Consider the following 8,988-nt stretch of genomic DNA (forward strand, 5'->3'; position numbering starts at 1 on the left):
CTGCGACTTACACCAGAGCTCACAGCATGCCAGTCCTTACCCCCTGAGCAAGGCCAGGGATCGAATCCAAGACCTGATGGTTACTTAGTCGGATTATTACCACTGAGCCACAATGGGAACTCCACACACACACACACAAATTAAATCAGGAAGGACTGCTACTTTCATCAAATGACTTGTTATTTATTTACATTTTTTAATTTTTCTTTTTAGGGCCATACCTGTGGCATATGGAAGTTCCCAGGCTAGGAGTCAAATCAGAGTTGCAGCTGCTGGTCTATGTCACAGCTCATGGCAACGGTGGATCTTTAACCCACTGAGTGAGGACAGGGATCGAACTCACACCAACACAGGTACTAGTTGGGTTCTTAACCCACTGAGCCACAATGGGAACTCCAAATGATGTTTTACTTAGATCAGTACTGTCCAATAGAACTTTCCACAATGGTACAAGTGTTCATATCTGTGCTAATTCCGGAGCCACGGGCCCCATGTGACTATTGAGCAACTGACATATGGATAGTGGGAATGAGGAACTAAAATTTTTTAATAATTTTACTGCAATTATTCAAATTTCTACTGGAATAGCCATGTGTGGCCAGTGTCTACCTTGCTGGACAAAGCAGATCAGCTGATCAAAATGATATTCTCTTTTAATCTATTAGGGCAAGATATTGAAATAATAGATTTGGTAATGTTAAACCATCTGTAATTTCTGGAACAGGATCTACTTGGTAATGCTAGGTTTGACTTGCTAATATGTTATTACTGTAGGAAGAGAGGGAAAATTGTGTTCACCAGTCTTTTTAGAGAAAGCACTATATTTTTCAGAAGAAATGCTTCGTATATCTCTTGGGTGTGGTATATAAGACCTTGAGGGAATGCGCAAAGAACAAGGATAATGGAATGTTCCCTCTGTACTGAAGGAATACGGAATGTTATGTCCCAAACAGAAAAAAGTGGCAGTGCCAGTGGAGCCTGTGAGGCTGAGTACTGCACCAGGGAGAAGAAGTGAAAAAGAAAACATTGGTGACACCTCAGTAGAAGATCTAGAAAGATTTCATGCAGAGGTTGTATCATGTGATATAATTCCTCCTCTGGTCCCCACAAATTTTCAGTCAGGCCCACAAAGATCGTTAATATTGCCGTGTGCGTCTGTGTGATTTTGTATTCGTAGTTCACAGATCCTCTATTTCTCTTTCCAGATATGTGATAGGATTTGATTTTCCTAACCTCTTAAAATTGCGGTTTGTGTCGACCAGCAAACATGTGCGGACGTGACACGGGTCACATTCCTTTTCCCTCTCAGGGCAGTGGCCACGTTCTAGGTGATAGAATCTCGGATGCCATTTGTCCCTGTGTAGGCAGAACCCACAGTCAACCTACGGCAGACATGGCTGGGGGGGGTTCTGTCCTTATTGTCTTAGGCTGCTAAAATTTTTAGATTGTTACTGCAACATAATCCAGTCAATGGAAGTTGATAGCTGGTAGTAGAGTGTGCTGGAATTTTTTTAAAAACATTATCAGATTTGGCACTGGAGTGAGGCATGGGAGATAGATGTTAAAAAAGTTGCTGGAACATGAAAAGATGAAAATCTATTTGCTACAGTGATAAGGCATTTGGCAGAAGGTAAAGGAAAAAAGACATGCGGCAAAATGAGGACACGTCCAGGAAAAAAAGGGGTTACGTCTACTGGTGTGTGGAACTGAGCAAAGTCTAGTAAGAAAGTAGTCACGAATGTTTTTGAGAGCTGTGTACTGTGGAATTCCACCAACCTGGACTAAATATGATCATAAGTTAAATTATTAAAAATGACTCCAGGAGTTTTCGTCATGGCTCTGTGGTTAATGAACCTGACTAGTATCCGTGAGGACATGCCTGTGACCCCTGGCCTTGCTGAAGGGGTTAAGGATCACAGTGGTGCCAGGAGCTGTGGTGTAGGTTGCAGACGCAGCTCGGGTCCCACGTTGTTATAGCTGTGGTGCAGGCCGGCAGCTACAGCTCTAATTTGACCCCTTGCCTGGGAAGCTCCATATGCTGCAGGTATAGACCTACAAAAAAAAAAAAAAAAAGATTGTAGACTTCAGAAAACCATAGGTCTCAGTTCTCCGTCGAACACGAAGTGGGCCAATAAAGCTGCTGGCCAATAAAGGACATAGTCCCTGATGCCCCCTTGAGATATGACCAAAGAGAATGGTCGAGAAGGAAGAATCTCTTAGAGGTGGAAACTAGGAGCAGTGAAGAGTAAGGGATGCCCAAGGGGTCAAGTCAGGGCAGCCTCCACCTCCAGAACAGGGCTCTTTTCTCATTACTAATCCGAGGTACACTGAGGGTGTGAGGGCAGAGGACCGTTAGCTCATAAGCATCAGATCAAAAGAAGCCACGTCCGGCCTTGACAGAGGCTCTTGGGCATCGCCTCCTCGTTGATGAACCATCACCCAGAGACCTTGGACGTTAAGTCTGGTTTGTTAGAGGATGCGAATTTGGGGGGGTTATTCTGGAGAAGGGACGATTGTACTTTGAATGTAGAAAGGACAACTGGTCACCGGGAGTTCTCCAGCCATTATTAGGATTGTGTGCAAATATCCCAGTCCCTTCCACGTCCAGGATGAAGGCAGGATTGTTCTTAACGTTTGAAAGTTAGATGCAGACATGTGACTTGCCTTGGCCAATGATATCTAAGTAGAAATTATGCATATCATCCCTGTGACAACACATTAAGAGCCAGAGTATGATTCCCCGTGCTTCCTTCTTCTGGTAGCAGTCACTGAAAAATTTTCCAAAGGTTGACGTTCTGAAAGCCTGTATTCCTGCAGGAGCACATTCCCAGCTGGCTCTCAGTTGAATAATCAAGAAATCAGCTTTCACTGCTTTAAGCCATTAAGGATTTGGGCAGAAGGGTGGAGGCAGGGCTTGTTACCACAGCAAAACCTTGAATATCCTGACAGATAATGTGACTGGTTTTAATGTGACTGGGTTTTCTGAGCAAACCAAGGAAGGGGGCGAATTCTGCACAGAATGGTTCAGGGTCAAACAGAGTCATCCTGCGGGGACAGCAATGTGTCATCCAGAGGTTTTCTGGGACACATTCTTGATACATGCATCTGTATTCATGTATACCCACTGCTTCCTTTGTGTGCTATCATTTTTCAGTTTTTATATCAGAGTTACGCTAGCCTTAAAAAATTGGTAGACAAATGTTAGGAGTTTGGTTTCTTAGGCTTTGGACGGCAAAAGGAACGGAGGGGTGATCTGTGCCTTAGTTAACTTTGTGAGCTCACCTATAAAACCAATTTGATCATTTCACTTGCAAGAGAATGATTCCTAAATTAAATTAACTTTGGCAGAAGAAAGACGTTTATTGCTTCACGTGCAGGAAAGACAAAAGTAGCCCCAGGGACTCAAACAATGCTACAAACTTTCTCCTCTTTTCTTCTCTTTTCCTTTATCTCCATGTCTGTGTCTGAGCTCTTTGTTTGCACGTCCGTGTGTCTCTCTCAGGCTCCACCTCTCGTTCCAAGAGTTTCTGGCTGTGCGTCTGTCTGTCCTGTCACCATAGCCCTGCCTTCCATCCCTTTCTCTCCCTCTGCCTCTCCTTATTAGTCCTGAGCTTAATTTCTATGGGAGGGAGTTGCTCCAGCCACGTGCAGTTACAGGCTTACATCGTCCCCGTAGAGCAACCAAGAAGAAAAGAACGTTTACCGAAGAAGTGAGTACAAAATCACTGGAAAGTTAGCTCCCCTTGTGGCTCAGCAGTAACAATTCCGACTGGTGCGCATAAGGCTGTGGGTTTTATCCCTGGCCTCACTCGGGGGGTAAGTATCCGGCATTGCTGTGAGCTCTGGTCCAGGGCACAGGCGAGGCTCAGATCTGGTGTTGCTGTGGCTGTGGTGTAGGCCGCCAGCTGCAGCTCCGACTTAACCCCTAGCCTGGGAACGTCCATATGCTGCGAGTGTGGCCCTAAAAAGAAAAAAAAGAACAAAAAAAGAAAAAAATTACTGGAAGGGACTCTTATTAATTCTATTTGGGTCACATGCCCACCACAGATCATTAAACATAAGGATAAACAAAAACATGGCTCGACATGATTGGTTTACTCCGAGGATGCGGAATCAGTGTACTGAAACCTCCCACTATCATAATATCATGTGATTGAGTTGGGGGAGAAGCCACCCCCCCAAAGGAAAAAGGAGAGATAAAGATGAAGGGTGAGATATAGCTGTTGGGCAAAAAACCACAGTAAATATCCACACCCCCAAAACAAAACAAAACAAAACAAAACCTGTCTCCACTCTGGAGGGTATAAGTCTTGGGCGATATTTTTCAGTTGCCTTCATGGTTGATGATCTATTTGGTTTTCCTAACTCCACTTGTGTCAATTTTGACCATTTATATTTTTATTGGAAAGCCACTTACTTAATCTAGATTTTCAAACGTATTAGCAAAAATGGAACAGGCTTTCCTTCGTGGTGTCCATCAAAAGGAAAGCCTACGGCGCACGGCCAAGGGCAATTCCATACCAGCAATTCCCTGGGGGACAAATCGAAAGCCCTTCAGGCTGCTCTTGCTTTGGTTAATCCAGGAACCAAACTGAGTATGTCCAGAGGACGGAAGGACTTCATATCCTTCAGGCAACTGTCTGTGCATATTGCTTTTCACAACTGAGCTTTTGACAGGTCCTGGGTAACAGAGACTCAGGGGTTATAACCTCTGACAAGAACTTGGAGTACAAATTATTTCTAATGCTCAATTTCATATGTTTCATTGGTCAGTCAGAATGCAGAGTTCAACAAGGAACTTCTGTGAAGCACAGGGACTGCTACTCGACATTCCGTAATAATCTGAAGGGAAAAGAATCTGAAAAAGAATGGATATGCCCATATGTATAAGTCAATCACTTTGCTATACACCTGCAACTAACACAATATTGTGAATCAACTAACCCCAACACAATTTTTAAAATAAAAATAAAATAAACATGGAGTTCCTGCTGTGGCTTAACGGGTTACAAACCCAGCTCATATCCATGAGGATGCAGGTTCAGTCCCTGGCCCCAATCAGTGGGTTGAGGATCCAAGATTGCCGTGAGCCGTGGTGTAGGTTGCAGATGCGGCTTGGATCTGGTGTCGCTGTGGCTCTGGCGTAGGCAGCAGCTGTAGCTCCGATTAGACCCCTAGCCTGGGAACCTCCATATACCGCAGGTGTGGCCCTACAAAGCAAAAAATAAAAATAAATACATAAACACAAATATAGTGGAGAGAGTTGACATTCTCTTATGAAAGTGGAGACCTCTAAATAGGACACACGTCTGAAGAGAAGACTCCGCGGGACCCCACAAAGGTAGGGTCACAGAATAAGCACTCATGCACAGGGCCACGTTTTTTCTCAGATCAACTAAACAGCTGAAGAAAACACAAGAGGCGGACCGCATCCTGCGAGAGCCTGTGAGGGTGTCGAGACAGCAGGTGAGAAAGGAAAAAGGCGTGTGGGTGTCACGGCAAAAATGGTAGTGAAGACGGCGTTGAGAGAGAAGAGAGACTTCGAAGGGCAGGAGGTAAGCAGGGCCCGGAGAGAGTTCAATGAATGAGCGTGTCTCCTGAACGTATTGCTTTCCCGCTGAGGGGATACCTGGAGAGAGAAAGCAAAGCTTGGATGAAAGATGAACGGCACGACTGTGCAGCCGCGGTGATGCAAGGAGGTCCGAGCCAAAGGCTGAAGGGCGGAGAGCAGCCCTGAGAGACACAAGGCCTTGCCTGTCCTGCTCCAGGTGAGCTCCCAGTTGAACTCAGCCTCGTGGAGGACCCTAAATACAGTCACCGGAAACAGGAAAAGGGCAGCTGGGCCCAGCCTGAATGCAAACCAACACTGAGAAACAATAAGCTGTTGCAGTTTTAAGCCCCTGTTTGTCCTGTCAGGTATCTGGCCAGGTCTGGAACAGCTTGCCCAGTCTTCTGCTAACCTGCTACTAATGTGAGCCATGAAACCATTAACATTCTGAATCTAACCATCCTTCATGAAGGACCATGAATTTGCGCCTCCTTGAGAAGGAAGAGTACAGAGGTCTGTGGGTATTGAAGGAAAAAAACAAATCCAGCAGCAAGGTTCTCGCGGATATTGTGCTATTAACACTGACCTTGTGTGTGCTTTCTTTCCCTTTCCCCACATGATAAAATGTTTCTCTTTATCATGGTTTCAGCGGTGCTTTGAATCACTGTCTAGCTGTTCAAGACCCAGGGTTCTCCATTTTCCCATGAAGATGCATGATAACCAACACCTGCTTGAGTGGTACAGGCACAGGGGTCTGCCCGAAAGCCCACCCCACTGCCTCTATGATCCTCCTGGCTTCCTTCTCCAGTGCAGCCAGTTCAGAGGAGCTGGTTTTGTGAAATATCTGAGGAGTTCCCGTCGTGGCGCAGCAGAGACGTATCCAACTAGGAACCATGAGGTTTCGGGTTTGATCCCTGGCTTCAGTCAGTGGGTTAAGGATCCAGCACTGCCATGAGCTGCGATGTAGGTCGCAGAAGAAGCTCAGATCCTATGTTGCTGCAGTTGTGGCTGTGGCTGGCAGCTGTAGCTCTGATTAGACCCCTAGCCTGGGAACCTCCATATGCTGTGGGTGCGGCCCTAAAAAGACAAAGAGAAAGAAAGAAAGAAAGAAAGAAAGAAAGAAAGAAAGAAAGAAAGAAAGAAAGAAAGAAAGAAAGAAAGGAAGGAAGGAAGGAAGGAAGGAAGGAAGGAAGGGAGGAAGGAAAAGGGAAGGGAAGGGAAGGAACGGAAGGGAAGGGAAGGAAGGAAGGAAGGAAGGAAAAGGGAAGGGAAGGAAGGGAAGGAAGGAAGAAAAGAAAGAAAGAAGGGAGGAAGGAAGGAAAGAAAGAAAGAGAGAGAGAGAAAGAAAGAAAGAAAAAGAAAGAAAGGAAATCTATGAAATGTTTATGGAAATCTAGAAAGCCATTTGAAAATACCATGGAAAGCTGGTTGAAATAACTTGTTCCTTGATTCAACTTGCGACAGTAATGGGAGAGAAAACACCCTGATTGATTATTTGCTTATGTCACTCTCCCCAAGTGCGTGCCCCCTCCTTCTTAACCTCTAGATAATTCAGACACTTTCTTAACCTCTAGATAATTCAGACACTTTCTTAACCTCTAGATAATTCAGACACTTTCTCTCTCTGATACTCTCTCAAAAGGAAGAGTCAAATGTTCTTTCAGTCGGTTCTCACAGCCTTTTAAATGTGCTCCAGGGAACTGCTTTCTATTAAACTGCTTCTGTATGTGTTTCTCACTGTGAGGACAGGTCTACTAACCATCTTTACTTTCAGCATCAGTGCACAGCAAACAGCACACACTTGGTGATTCAGAGCAGAACCGAAATTAAATGTGAAAATTTTAAATGTTACCTGTTTAACAAAATATAAACAAACATGGGAGTTCCCATCGTGGCGCAGTGGAAACAAATCCGATTAGGAACCATGAGGTTGCAGGTTTGATCCCTGGCCTCGCTCGGTGGGTTACGGATCCAGAGCTGCCATGAGCTGTGGTGTAGGTCACAGATGCGCCTCGGATCTGGCGTTGCTGTGGCTGTGGCGTAGGCCGGCAGCTACAGCTCTGATTATACCCCTACCCTGGGAACCTCAGGGCGTAGCCCTAAAATGACAAATATATATGGATATATGTATACACAGACTTAAATGGAAGAAAATAGTTTCATGACTAATTGTAGCAGGACCTCTTCGGCAAGAATGATTTGTGAAATGGTGGAAAATAAAACAAAAAATCAGAGCCACAACAGCTCAAATAAACCTGTGGAAATCGTGATTAATTCTAAAAAATAATAACGCAGTGACAGATAGCACAATCACCTTTTCAGCTTTCTAGTCTCCTCTGTTCTTTCTATAATTTCATATTTGGTTTATAATTTGACCCTAGAAACAATTACTATATTTCAAGGCAGTATATTTTCTAGGACTATATGGAGATCCTTCCTCATTCGGCTCAAGGCAAGGCTCAAATAGCAGGAGAATGAAGAGAAAGGAAAAGAAAAATGCTGCCAGTTAGGGCTCTGTTCCTTTTACGTATCTTTATAGCCACAAAGGAAATAGAGATAAATCTGAGGCTGGAGAAAACTATAATAAAATTCCAATTAGATTTGTCAAAATATTTGAGAGCAATTATAGTCACTGAAACAAGAACAGATATCAGTAAAAAGAGCAATGAGAGAAATTTCTGGAATGGAAAAACCCCAGCAGTAATTTCAAAGCCTTCCTGACTACATCACCCAAATTAGAACCCATGTTTCCAGGAATACACCCCACTGGTCGTGCAGAACAGCCCTGTTAAATTAAGCTAGGCGATCTGACATGGATTTCTTTGCCATCCATCTTTTCAATCATACTTAAGTAAATTATAATTTACACATGATAAACTACATTTATTTCCAGTATGCCATTAGAAGAGTCTTGACAACTTTTAACTACCACAAGTTTGTAACCACTACCATAATCCCCAAAATGTTCACCGTGGCTCTTTTCAATCAACCCATCCACTCCCAGCCCTAGGAGACCACTTATCTGCTTTCTGTCCCAGTAGGCTACATTCTGCATTTTCCAGAATTTCAAGGAAACAGAACCACACAGAAGGCACTCTCCTTTGGCTTCTACGCTGTGTATATTTTTGAGATTCTTCACGCTGTTGTATTCCTTTCACTTAATCACTGAGCATTATTCCACTGTATGGCTATACCAGTTTGTATGTTCGCGCACTTCCTGATGGACCTGTAAGTTGTTTCTAGTTCAGGGCTATTATGATTAAAGTTGCCATGGGTTCATGAATACGGCTTTGGGCTGACGTATATTTTCATTTATCTTAGGCATGTGCTGATGCATGGAATTGCTAGGTCACACAACTGCATGTTGAACGTAAACTACAAAGCTGTTTACCAAAGTGCGTGTACCATTTATATGCCTTCCAGCAACGTGTGAGTTACAG

The sequence above is a fragment of the Sus scrofa genome, chromosome 5, assembly GCF_054392235.1.
Source record: "Sus scrofa isolate SSC_HxYL_T2T_F1_AM1 chromosome 5, Sscrofa_HxYL_maternal_Yorkshire_Landrace_v2.0, whole genome shotgun sequence".
Lineage (NCBI taxonomy): Eukaryota > Metazoa > Chordata > Mammalia > Artiodactyla > Suidae > Sus > Sus scrofa.